Genomic DNA, 12,986 nt, shown 5'->3' with positions numbered 1-12,986 from the left:
ATATTAGTTTCCTATTTTTGTCAAAATAAATGATTATTGCACATCTGTGTCTTGACCACATCTTCCCTCTAAAAAGAATCTTAAAAGAGAAACCAACTGACCTATGAGTTTTCAGTTCAACTATTTGTTTAGATTGAGTGGAAAACCAAGCATTCCAAATTCTCTTACATATACATTATTTCAAACACAAAACTCATCATTTCATAATACTCCTACCTAGAGACAAAACTGCAACAAAAGGTATTGGGGAAAAATAAAAACACTCTTAGAGAAGTTGAGTAAAATGTACTAAAAACAGAACTTGTTTACTCTGCTGTACATGAGTCAATGTATCAACCAATCCATTTTTATTTCATATAGCAGCTTATAAAGTTGCCACAGAGAGCATCACAGAATAAAACAACAATACAAGATTGTGATTAATACAAAAACCACAGTGACTGTGGTATTACTTCTTGGCTGCTTTTGAAGGTCCATTATAGCTTGAGTGAAGGCAGAAGTTCCCCATTTGGCGCTGTCTCTGGGTCGCTGTCCCTCAGCGTTTCCTCACGGTGGTGTATTCAGTGTCTGGGGTGGACTGAGGCTCTGGAGACTCCGATGGTGGGGGGTTGCTCTGTTCAGCAGTGGCATCAGTGACTTCAGACCCACACACCTGCGGAGGCTGTGGAGGTAAGCAAGGGGAAGCAGGTCTGAGTCTTGCCAGATGGAGGCCCACATGTTTTTTTCATGATGTATGTTAGCAGGCACTCTGAAACAGTCTTCTCGCCATGAGGAGGGATCTGTTAAATCACTCTGGAGAAACATAGTTGCCGCAGCACTATTTATTATATGTAACCGTGCTAACAGAAGTAGGAGCATAGTCATTCAGCACAGACAATTTATTTACCGTTGCAGGCTGTTGTGGTACTGCAGTGATGGTGGAGTCTGCGGAGAGTGAAGCATGAAAGAATTACCATGCTGTTGTGAAGAAGGCACCATGTATGACAACAAATGTAATCCTCATTTTGTTTTCAAAAGTAACATCCAGAAATACTTACAGACACAAACTTCCAGATTGTTGTTTCCCTGTTGCCCACCCCTGTGGAAGAACAGAATTAATAAATTATTATTTGTATGTTTTTAATTGTTGTACTATACTCCACAATATCATTAATGATTATGAAACTGTTCTTTACTTTATTGCAATATAAATGAATCAGACCAAACCCCACAGAAAGAGCAGCTAGATTAGAGAGGAATAACACTTCACCTTTTACTGTCAGGTGGAATTCTCTCTGAAAAATAAAATCACATTTAGTGCAAAGATAAATATTTGTCAATTTTTTGTATTTAAATAATGCAATCATTGCACTAGATACTGTCAGTATAAAGAACATAAACGCACTGTGATTGGTGCAGCAGATGTGCAGAAACACTGCCACCGCCAGGACGAGCGCAGCGACACCGGTGCCCCAGGCGACACACACAGTAATATGTCCTGAAAGAAAAAAGCCAGACCAGTTGAACCCCACATCAGAGACGCTCTGTGAACGACATACAAAATGTGCTTTACTGTCCTGGTCATGCCAGACTGACGCTCACCAGCTTCGACTGTGACTCAGCACCAGCACGTATGAAGAAAATATATATTAATCTGTATATATATTATACACACACACTTATAACCTGCTTTGCATGACCCTGCTATGCACAGATTTGTTGTAGCAAGAATTTATTCAATTAATTTTTTAACTTAAAAACTAATTCAAATGATTTCAATTTTACAACAAATTAGCAAATCTGAAAAGCAACACTTGCCTTGCATACGTAGATGGCTTAGCTGTTTAAAAATAATATCAGTTCTGTTCAGTAATTTTAACCACATCCTGGGCTTTCTAGCTGAAACGTTGGCGGTGGATTGCTTTTCTGCCAAATAAAATTTCATTATTTAAATCTTGGAGTGCTTAAGGAGTATGCGGCTTTTCTTTTCAGTAGTTTTAAAACAAAATTATTCAAATCAACAAATTGAGACAAAAATCAAACACATCACATGCTCCTGGCAGACTGATTCCCCTTCTACTTGAATACATTATTGACAACAGTCAATCCATTTAGCTGATTAGTTTTGTTGAAAAAAGAGAAAGAAAATTTTAAAAGGGAATATAAAATTATAATAATGATATTGGACCCAAAACAGAGCATCAGTCAAGAGACAGAACTTTAGCAGATTAAAAGTAATATTTCAATAATAAGCATTGGGTGAGTTTGTTAATAATAATAATAATAATAATAATAATAATATTGTCAATTATTACATTCATTAAACTAATTTTCATATTAGTTTTTTGTGTTTATGAAACCAATGCCCATTAATTAAATGTATTTATGACCCTGTTTAGCACAAGTTTAGCATCTCTCATTCAAAAATTAGATATACTTCTGGAATTAGAAAATTAGAAAAAGCCTTCTGTGTGTGTATGTGTATATATATATATATGTATATATGTATATATATATATATATATATATATATATGTATATCACACACACACACAGAAGGCTTTTACTGCTCCTGTACCCAAACCCACCTGGTCCACATTTGGAAGCAAATGATTCTGTGGAAGACATGCTGGGATCATCTGGAACAAAATGACAACAGCTAGTAATGACAATCACAATCAATAATTGATCAATAGATTGGGAGATGTGGATCTTTTAATTGAATTAGACATTTTGACTCACAAGAGGCTGTGCTGCTGTATCGCTTCTCTAAACCTGCAACATGAACAAAACAAAAATGTATCCTCTACAGCACTAGACTCACAGACAGTGGGTGAAATTCAGCTCAATTGCAAGAGTTGTATATAATTGTAAGAATACAGAAATAGACAAGTACATCTTCACAGAACTATGAAATGACATATACAGCTGTCTATATACATAGAAAAGGGGAACTGAATTGAATGTCACTGGTTCTTACCCCCCAGATGGATTGTTATCTCCTTACTGCGATGTGAGGTGACAGTGTGTCCCTCTATCACCAGATCCACAGCGCAGCTCACAGACACCTCAGCTCTGGGACTGTGGCCCTTGTAGCCCAGCAGCTCCAGCAGCTCCCTCCCAGACACAGTGAAGAGACAAATGTGAAGTTCTTCCCAGAATGGCTCTGATCTGAAAGGGTCTGTGTTCTGACTGCTGTAGAAATGGCAGCGTGTTCCTCTGTCGGCCTCACAGTGAACTCTTATACTGTCCTCCATGCTGACATTATAGTCATTCACTCCAATATTAAGTCGTTTGAACCTGTCTGTGGTTAAACAAAAATACCTTCCATGATTATTTCTATATATCAACATTTTTGAGTGTTCAGTTAATATGCAAGAGGTGCACAAACTGACAAACTGAGGTATAGACCAAACTGGAAATATTTGATAAGGTAGGGTTTGTATGGATTTTTGTGACTTAATCAACTCAAACATCTTAGAATCTTAAAATTGATCTTAAAATATGCAAAATTTGACAGAGTCCTAATCATATGATAAGAGTCTAGCATTGATGATGTGTTCTCAGTTTAGAAGCCTAGAAAACTCACCAGCCAGCTCTATTTTTTCCTTATTGCTCCGCTGTGAGGAAACATTTTTACCCTCCATCATCAGTTCAACAGCACAGCTCAGAAAGACCTCTGCTCTGCTCTGATCAGCTCTCTTCTCCAGGAGCTCCCAGCCAAACACAGTGATCAGACAGGCTTTGAACCGGCGCTTCTCTGATCTGAAGGGGACCTCGCTCTGGTCAGTGTAGAAATGGCAGTGAGATCCATTCTCAGTGTTACAGCGAATTTGCACTTGCTGCTCTTTGTAGACGTTCTCTGAATCCACTTGTAGGTGAGGAATTACTAGAGAATCTGTGTGAAACAAGCAGGAGAAATGTCTAATCAGTGATGTATTTTGAAATGTAAATGGTTGAAGTTTGAGTTACCGAGTTCTGCACATGTAGCTTCTGCCAGCAAGTGAAGCAATCGCTATAGCGAATTTGCACTTGCTCCTCTTTGTAGACGTGCTCTGGCTCTATTTGTGGTTGAGGAATTACAAGTGGATCTGAATGAGAAACAGGATAGGTCTTTTATTTATGCGTAGTGTAAGCAGGTGGAGTCAAGATGACTCTCGAAGATGCTTAGTGGATGCAGTGTCTGTGCTGTAGACAGCTGCAGGAATCATGGTACTCACAAACATAGTCAGACATTCATTAAAAAACGGTACAGAAAAGTACAAGTTTTTAAGGAATCCTTGAAAAGAAGCTAGAACACATATTTGCCATTCATTTCTGGTTCGTTCGGAAGCACCATGAAGAAACGCACTGCAACAATCAAGCAGGTTTTTTTACAAGCAGACGAGAGTTAAAAATAATAACCTAACCTGAGCGCTACACCTAATCTCACACACCTCAGTAACCTCCAGTAACCATGACATGGATCAGTTTTAATTCAGCTGCTCAAAGTGAGGAAACACAAGTATCTAAGGCAGCAGTTAAGATCCAACAAAAGAACAAGATTAAAAGGGAGACAATTAAAAAACTCTGTTACATCCTTGTCAATTCTGTTGGTGTGTTTAACACAGAACCTGTGTTAGATGAAGAGTATTCCTGTTGTTTAATGTTATCATTTAAGCTTTGAAACAAAAAAAACAAATATATAGTTGATTAACGGTGGAGAGAAAGAAGTGTAACATTTTTACAGCAATCTTGAACGTACAGCGGTGATATAGAAATGTGGAGTAAGAAACTGAAGGAAATATATTGCTGTATTATGTTTCAGAGCCTTCATGTTGTGAGTGAAATGATGATAAATTAATGATTTGTTTTAAAAAGGAAATTATTCTTCATGCAGGCCTGTTATTCTTATATAATATATATCAATATATATATTTGATATGGTCATATATTTCTCATTTATTTAAAATACACAGAACATATACAACATATATTATAAATAAGTATTTTATATGAGTCCGTTTCATACAATAAATAGTTTTTATGAAACTTTTTAAACATTCAATCCTCTAGTCTTATGTTAACGTGGTGCTGCTTGATTTTTCACAATCCCCTTCTGCACAGAGTCCAATTAATTCTCTTTCACCTTCTAACCAAATACACGTGAAGAGCAAAATTGATATGACAAGTAAAAATGCCATACCAATGAATAACATACCTGAACAACCTGGTCTCACTTCCCCAGCAACAACTGCATCAGGAGGAGAGGACAATGTTAATGGTCACCGAACCATCGAAATGATAAAAACATCAGCAATCATTATATATGAAAACAGGGTCTAAGTATAATCATATACAATACATTGGGTACTCACTCAGGGTAAGAAACAACATGAACATCATCCTGGTTGTGCCAAGCAAGTGATTGTCCCACTTCAGAGAATGTGCTGCTTAAAATGTGGAGCTGACTGTGTCATGGAAAGAGGAAATACGAAAACGAACCAAAACAGCCGCTCAGCACAGCTCTGTGATGATACTGAAGACGCCTTGCTGATCTGCTGACAAGAGCTGAACCCTTGTCAAGCCACAGAAACTCATCTTAAGAAACACCTTCTTCTGTGCTCCAGGTTGAGCACCCTCTGTAGTCATTAATACTCACCCTGTAATATGCTGTCCTTCCATTTCACTTATGTTTATATATGGATATAATTTAAAGCTTTAGAAAGAAAGTTAAATGCATTTCTACAGAACTGATACAACACAAGTCTGTACGTACAGATACAGCTAAACATTGTTGTTGAGGAGCAGAGAAGTCAGGCTGTAACAGTGTGCTGAATGACGTGATTGACAGCCCCATTTGAGGAAGATCCTGTTTGCAAACACTGTGCTTTTCTATTGCCAGAACGAGGAGTATTGGGCTGGTGGGGTACTCTTTCCATTTAAAAGATGTAAACTACAGAAAGAGATCATGTGCTCTAAATTGTTCATTTTTGTGAAAAACTCATCACCTTGTAAAACAAATTAAACCAACAACATACATTAAAGTCTGTTCTGTATAGTCAAATTCTTTATTGTGAACACTCAGTCATAAATAATGTGTTAAAAAGACTGTGAGGAGTAGATGCTGATCTGTTAATATACAGCGAAAAGGCTGAAATTGACAAATTGCCTTTCATTTATCATTTTGCAGTTATTGCAGTACTTTTGATCTGCCTAGGGCTGAAGTTTGTCTTGTTTACCTTGTATCAATATCAGAGGAAATACTAATTGCTGAATAAAGTCCTGCTGTCTAGTGACCCCCATACATACAACCCACAGCGGTCAATTCCTCTGAAAACGAGACTGGGTTGATATGCAAGTTACCACAATACCTTACCAGTAAGAACTCAGATTAGTGGTGAGGTTGATCTGCATGAATTCACCTTGAGGCTGTTTAATTTTATTCAGATATACGTAGGGTTATTAAAAATGTAAATGGACAACATGTAATTACAAAGATAGGATAGAGAAAAGCAGGGTATGTTTATGTTTATGTTATGTTGTGTTGATAAGATTAAAAGAGAGAGTGAGAGAGAGATCTATCTAATACTTGACTTAACTAGGTTTTATGTCATTGTGATTTACCTAATCCTTGAATAGTACACACAATATTCTACCAGTGTGGTTTAATGAGATTCAGTTCTCCAGATGTTCGACAGCGAGGAGGGCTGGCAGACTGTGTTGACTTGAGGACATGGTTGCAAAGCTTCCAGGTTTTTGGTGGAGACGTTTTACTAGGGTTTTTTGCTCCCAGGTTGTTCCACTCCAAATTGCTAGTTTTAAGTTTCTGTTTTAATAAGTTTTAGACAGAGAGATTCTAATCAGGTACAAAGGTTAAATGTAATAGGTAAAAGGGTACAAATGTTATCTAGAGCAGAGTTTCCTAACATTTTCCATCCCAAGGCCCACTTGATCAACATCATAAATTACAAAAAGACAACTATAGTACTACTAAGTAGTAAATACTAAAGACACTGGAACACAGTAAATTTAAAACTTGGGTTAACTATAAGTTTGTGTCAACATTATATATTTTTTGGTATATAATAATAATAATAATAATAATAATAATAATAATAATAATAATAACCCAGCCAACAGACAATGTTGCCACAATGTTATACAACGTTGTGGCAACGTTGTGTGTTAGCAGGGAATAGGTCAATTGCAAATAACTTAGTACAGAGCTGCGTACTAACCACGGGATCAGCTCAGTGCGCTGCTTTCAGTTAGTTTCAATTGACCCATATAAGCCTAAAAATTTAGGCATAATAATTTGGAAAAAGGAAGCACTGCCCAAGGGGGAGGGGTTTCTGTGCACTTCCGTAGGAACCCAATCGAAATGTCACTCACGTCCAAAGCTGCCATTGGCCCCTCTCTTCACTCAGAACAGGTCCCTACCCACTTCCTGTTCTATAAAATGTGACGTCAGCGCAGGTTCGTCCTAGTTCTAGGACTCCCGCGCGACCTTGCAATTCTTGGGCAGTGCTTCCTTTTTCAGATAACCGGGGTTGCATTCGCAACCTATCTTTATCTTTCAAGTTGGAAGCACTGCCCAAGGTGGAGGGGTTACTGTATAACAAAACCATTGCAAGGGAGGAGGCAGCGAGCTGATAAGGGAGCCTACCCCAAGGTGTACCACTAGGGGCCTCGGCAATACAACTTCAGACAGTAACCTCAGAGGCCTTGAAGCGCTACACCTGAGCCGTCCAGGAGAGAGGACCATAGTCACGCTCTACCGGGAACTGTCTGCAATCAGCATATACAAAGCGGGGCTACAGAGGTTAACTCTTACGCCCTCCACTTACAAGAGCAAGGCTGGCTGCTCTACTAGTGCAGCTAGGAGCGAGGCCGTAATCTACTTGCACAATGTCTGGCGCGGGCAATCAAGCACTTGTGCGGCTTCCGCGCAATATCATGGCAGTGGACCCCTGATCCAATAGGAGCGGGGCCACAGATCCAATGAGAAGAATATAATATAATACATAGCTGGCTAGTCAATAGAGTAGCCGAGCTGAACAATATACAATACATACATATCGCATGACAGCAAGACCTTCATGCTGTCAGCGCCCAACACAAGAGCATCCAACTCAACGAAACAGTACAGAGTAGAAAAGCCCCATTGTGCTGACAATTTAGATTTCGTACAAACGAACTATATACACCACGGGGCACAGGAACGAACTCAAGCGCCGCCCATGGAACACAGGAGCAGTTGACGCCTGCTGGTTAGACCAGCTAATGCAGGGCAAATTAGCTCTACTGTGTTAAAAAAGGAACTATATACACAGCGAAACACGAGAGCCTGCTCACGTACTTACCGCTGAGGACAGCAGCAGCGGACTCTTGCTCTATGGCACACAGCCAGAGCGGGCCACAGACCTGCTGACCAATGAACTGTGTACACAGCGAGGCAGCAAAACTCAAGCACCATCAGCTGACAACAGCAGCAGTCCCCTGCTGTATGGCATAATACAGCCAGAGCGGGCCACAGACCTGCTGACCAATATATACAGGCTAACGCATGCACCACCGCAACACAAGTATAATAAATTAACTATATACAGTGTGGCCTCATATGGCAATGTGCCTGTAGGCCGCATGACAAGCCCCGGGAACACACTGACAGGGCTGTCTGTACATCCAGGAGCAGCTCGCATGGGTGCTCGACTGGAAGGCATAGTCCGGTGGAAGGGAAAGACACGGTTCACTAGCGCCCTCAGGATGCACTTACAGGGGCAGACTGGGAGAGGAAAGGCAGGAGCCAGAGCCCGCAGGCTACCGGGGCTTGACTGCAGCCAACACCGCGTTCACAATTGAAGTGACCGGTCCCATCACATCCAACCTGTAGAACCGGGCAAATTTAAGCGGCGAGGCCCAAGCTGCAGCCGCTCAAATGTCTGCCAAGGGGGCACCTTAAAAAAGGGCCAACGATGTGGCAACGCCTCGAGTCGAGTGAGCCACCAGTTGATCAGGCACCGGGGTCCCGGTAGACTCGTAGGCCATGGTAATGGTGTCCACAATCCAATGCGAGAGGTGCTGCTTTGAAAGCACCTGGCCCGATGTCTGTGCTCCATAAGACACAAACAGTTGGTCTGAGCGCCGAATGTCCTTAGTGTGTTCCAAATAGCACCTGAGGGCCCGCACAGGGCAGAGCAGGTGAAGCTGACTCTCTTGCTCTGAAGCGAAGGGAGGAGGATGAAAAGCCATCAACTCAATAGGCCTATTGATATGAAATGGAGACAGCACTTTTGGGAGGAATGCAGGGTTAGACCGCAGCGTGACCCTGGAGCCATCTCCCGCAAAACGGACACACGACAGGGCGTGTAACTCGCTCATGCGTTTTGCAGAGGTGATTGCCATCAAAAACGCAGTCTTAAATGACACCAGCTTCAGCTCAGCTGAGTTCAGTGGCTCAAATGGGGCTTGGGAAAGTGCGTCCAGCACTACATCAAAGTGCCATGCAGGCAGTGAAAGGGTTCGAGGAGGCTGTAGCTGTCAAGCTCCCTTTAAAAACTGCACAGCCAGGAAATGAGACCCAGGGGGCTCGCCCTGGTCCAACAGCTCTTGTAGAAATTGCAATATGACCCTGATGGGGTAATTAATTGGGGCTGGACTGCCGTCTTGGCACCAGGTGCTAAACATCTGCCAGCGGTAGGAATACTGCGACCTCGTAGAGGGAGCTCTCGCCGACTGAAGCGTGGCAACTACCGCATCCGACAGACCCCAGGCAACCAATTGCTCCTGCCCAGGGGCCAGGCCCAGAGTTGGAGGAGGCCCGGATTGGGGTGCCAAAGTGTGCCCTGAACATGGGTCAACAAGTCCGCTCTCACTGGGAGCTGCCAAGGCTCTCCGTGGAGGAGGGCGATCAGGTCTGCGAACCAGAATCTGCGAGGCCACTGTGGGGCAATCAGCAGAACTGTCGCTCGTTCTCTCCTGACCTTCTCCAGGACCCCCCGGAGAAGGGGGAACGGTGAGAACGCATAAAGGAGACAGCGCAGCCATGTGTGGGCTAGTGAATCGATCCCTAGGGTTCCTGAGTGGCCTCGGACGGAGAACCATAGTGGCCAGTGTGTGGACTCTGCCAAGACAGCACATTAGTTTTTCTAGGTCTATGGTGTTGTTAGGATTTACTGACAGATATAATTGTGTGTCGTCTGCGTAACTGTGAAAGTTAATATTATGTTGTCGAATGATATCACCTAAAGGGAGCATGTATAATGAAAAAAGTCTAGGTCCGAGGACTGAGCACTGTGGGACTCCGTACTTAACCTCAGTTAAATTTGAGTGGTTCTCGTTAATCTGTACATATTGGAGTCTGTTTGACAGATATGATTTAAACCATGAAAATACATTGCAAGATAGGCCAATACGGTTTTCTGGTCGATTGTGTCAAAAGCCGCACTTAAGTCTAATAAAATAATAACACTGGCGTGCCCTACATCGGAGGACTGAAACACGTCATTCAATTCTTTTAACAGGGCCGTTTCTGTACTGTGGCCGGAACGGAAGCTTGATTGAAATTCTTCATAAAGATGATTATCGGTTAAAAAAGCTTGCAGTTGGTTTGCAACTACTTTCTATAGAACCTTAGAAAGGAAGGGAAGGTTTGAGAGGTCGATAGTGTTTAAGTTGGTTAGGGTCGGCACTGGGTTTCTTAAGAAGTGGTTTAATTACAGCTATTTTAAATGAATCAGGAACAGATCGTAGGTTGTTGTTTTCATTTTAGTAATTAAGGAGACCAATTCCTGGTGATTTACTACGTTAAACGAGTCCAAGGTAGGCAGGGGCTGTGAAGGACTGCATGTGTCAGCTATAGTATCTGTGTATGTTTCCTGTTCTATCTGTTTTCTAATGCTGTTAACTTTGCTATTGAAATGATCCATGAAGTCACTACAGGTGAAATTGGTGGGGATAACCTCTGAAGGCTTTACCTGCTGGTTAGTAAGTGTCGCTATTGTATTAAAAAGAAAACGCGGGTTATTCTTATGCATCTCTATTAAATTGGAGTAGTAGGCAGACCTAGCAGAGGACAGGGCCTGCTTGTATCTTATTATACTGTCATTCCATGCCATGTGGAAGACCTCTAGTTTTGTTTCTCTCCATTTACACTCACATCTACGGCATTCTGTTTTAAGTGAGCGAGTGTGTTCGTCAAACCATGGTGAGTGTTTTGTTGGTTTAATTTGTCGTGTCCTTAATGGGGCTACTGTATCTAAAGCAGTGCTTAGTGTATTGTTGAAATTATTCAATAATTCATCTGCAGATCCTGTTTTGATAAAGCTAGCATTTGGCAACAGGGTAGTGAATTTATGAATAGCAGTGGGATTTAGGCAGCAAGTTTCTATATTCCTCTCCTGTGTGTATAATTCTACTCCAGGCAGCTCAAATGTAATAAGGCAGTGGTCAGAAATTGTCTGGTTTTGGGGTGATATTATTAGGTTGTGAATCTGTACCCCACGGGTAATAACTAGATCTAGTGTGTGATTGTGACGATGTGTGGGTCCAGACACATGCTGAGTGAATCCTACAGACTCCAATAGGGACAAGAAACTAACAGTGAGGGGGTCGTCTTTAATGTCAATATGTATGTTAAAGTCCCCCAAAATAATGAGTTTATCATAATGTATGGCTAAGTCAGATAAGAGATTGCTAAATTCGGTCATAAAAAAGGAATAGAGACCTGGTGGCCTATAAATAGCTATAAGCTGAAGAGGTTGATTAAGCCTAAATTCTACCTGGTGAATTTCAAAAGATGTGAAGCTGTCTAATGGCTTAGTAGACAGGCGCAGGTCTGTGCGGTAGATGGTAGCCAGCCCTCCCCTGTGGCCTGTTGCACGGGCCCTCTTGCAGTAAGAGAAGTCATTAGGGGAGGCTTCTACTAATGGAATAGTGTCGTCTGGTCTTAACCAAGTCTCAGTCAAAGTGAGCACATCTATGTGTGTGTCAGTTATGGTGTCATTTATTAAGGCTGCTTTGCTAGGTAGTGAGCGGATGTTTAAGACAGCCAGCTTATACATGGGAGGAATAATGTGAGCAGGTAATTTCTGTCTTGTAGTTTTAACTTGTATTAGATTGTTGAAATGAGGGCCCCGAGAGGAAAGGAATACATCCAAGCCTATGACAAATTACTGTTTTAATAGGATAACTATTCATTTTGTTTGTATAAGATTTAATCTAAGGACTATGTACTTTATTGGATGCCCCCAGGCAGGGATCTAGGATCGGGGTCAGGCTATGCTGGGAGTTACAGGCAGACTGCAGTGTAGGACTGCGAGCCTGCAGCCTGACTGGTGCTCTGAGGAGTCACGTTTTATACAACTAGCTATATTATCAGATAACATCAGCGCTCCTCTCCAGCTCAGATGGAGCCCATCTCTTCTGTATAAGCCAGGCCTTTCCCAAAAACAATCCCAATTGTTCACAAAAACGAAATTATTTGATGCACACCAGCTTGTCAACCAGCTATTTAGAGAGGACAGCCTGCTGAAGGCCTCATCCCCTCTGTGTAATGTTGGTAGCAGCCAGAGACAATTATATTCTGACATGCTGTTTTGCATAGCGATGTAAAATTTATTTTTAAAATCTCTGATTGTCTATGTCTAATATCGTTAGTGCAGCGTGAATAACCAGAGTAGAAACTTCGCCGCCTGGCAATTCGTCCAATTTAGCTTCGATGTCAGAAACTCTGGCTCCCGGGAGGCATTTTACTTCTTCTGCTGGTGACACAATCTATATATTTCTGACTATGGAGTCTCAATAATGAGCCCCTTCTCAGAAGACGCGCCGCCGAGGGGTTCAAATCTGTTTGTGGTCTGAATGGGAGACCGGTGCGCCGGAGCTCTAGCTGTTGATTTCGCACTGCTAGAGCCGCTCTTTATCGTCTTTCTACAGACCGAGTCCAGCCAATTCTCGCCCTCTTTTATTTTTCTAAGAGTATCTACGTGCTCCTCCAACACGTGTACTTGTTCTGCCAACTCCTT

The 12,986-nt window shown here is 41.7% G+C and overlaps 1 long non-coding RNA gene across 1 annotated transcript; it reads right to left on the bottom strand.

Moving 5' to 3' along the window:
* Positions 1 to 350: 350 nt before the first annotated feature.
* LOC136758288 (uncharacterized) lies at positions 351 to 1,274 on the bottom strand. Its single transcript, XR_010819949.1, has 4 exons — positions 1,250 to 1,274; positions 1,038 to 1,078; positions 887 to 924; positions 351 to 661 (listed from the first exon to the last, which is right to left on the bottom strand). It is a non-coding gene; the product is annotated as an uncharacterized LOC136758288 (long non-coding RNA).
* Between the last annotated feature and the right edge of the window lie 11,712 nt (positions 1,275 to 12,986).

Source organism: Amia ocellicauda, chromosome 9, assembly GCF_036373705.1.
Source record: "Amia ocellicauda isolate fAmiCal2 chromosome 9, fAmiCal2.hap1, whole genome shotgun sequence".
Taxonomy (NCBI): domain Eukaryota; kingdom Metazoa; phylum Chordata; class Actinopteri; order Amiiformes; family Amiidae; genus Amia; species Amia ocellicauda.
This window is presented reverse-complemented; position numbering and strand designations above follow the sequence as displayed.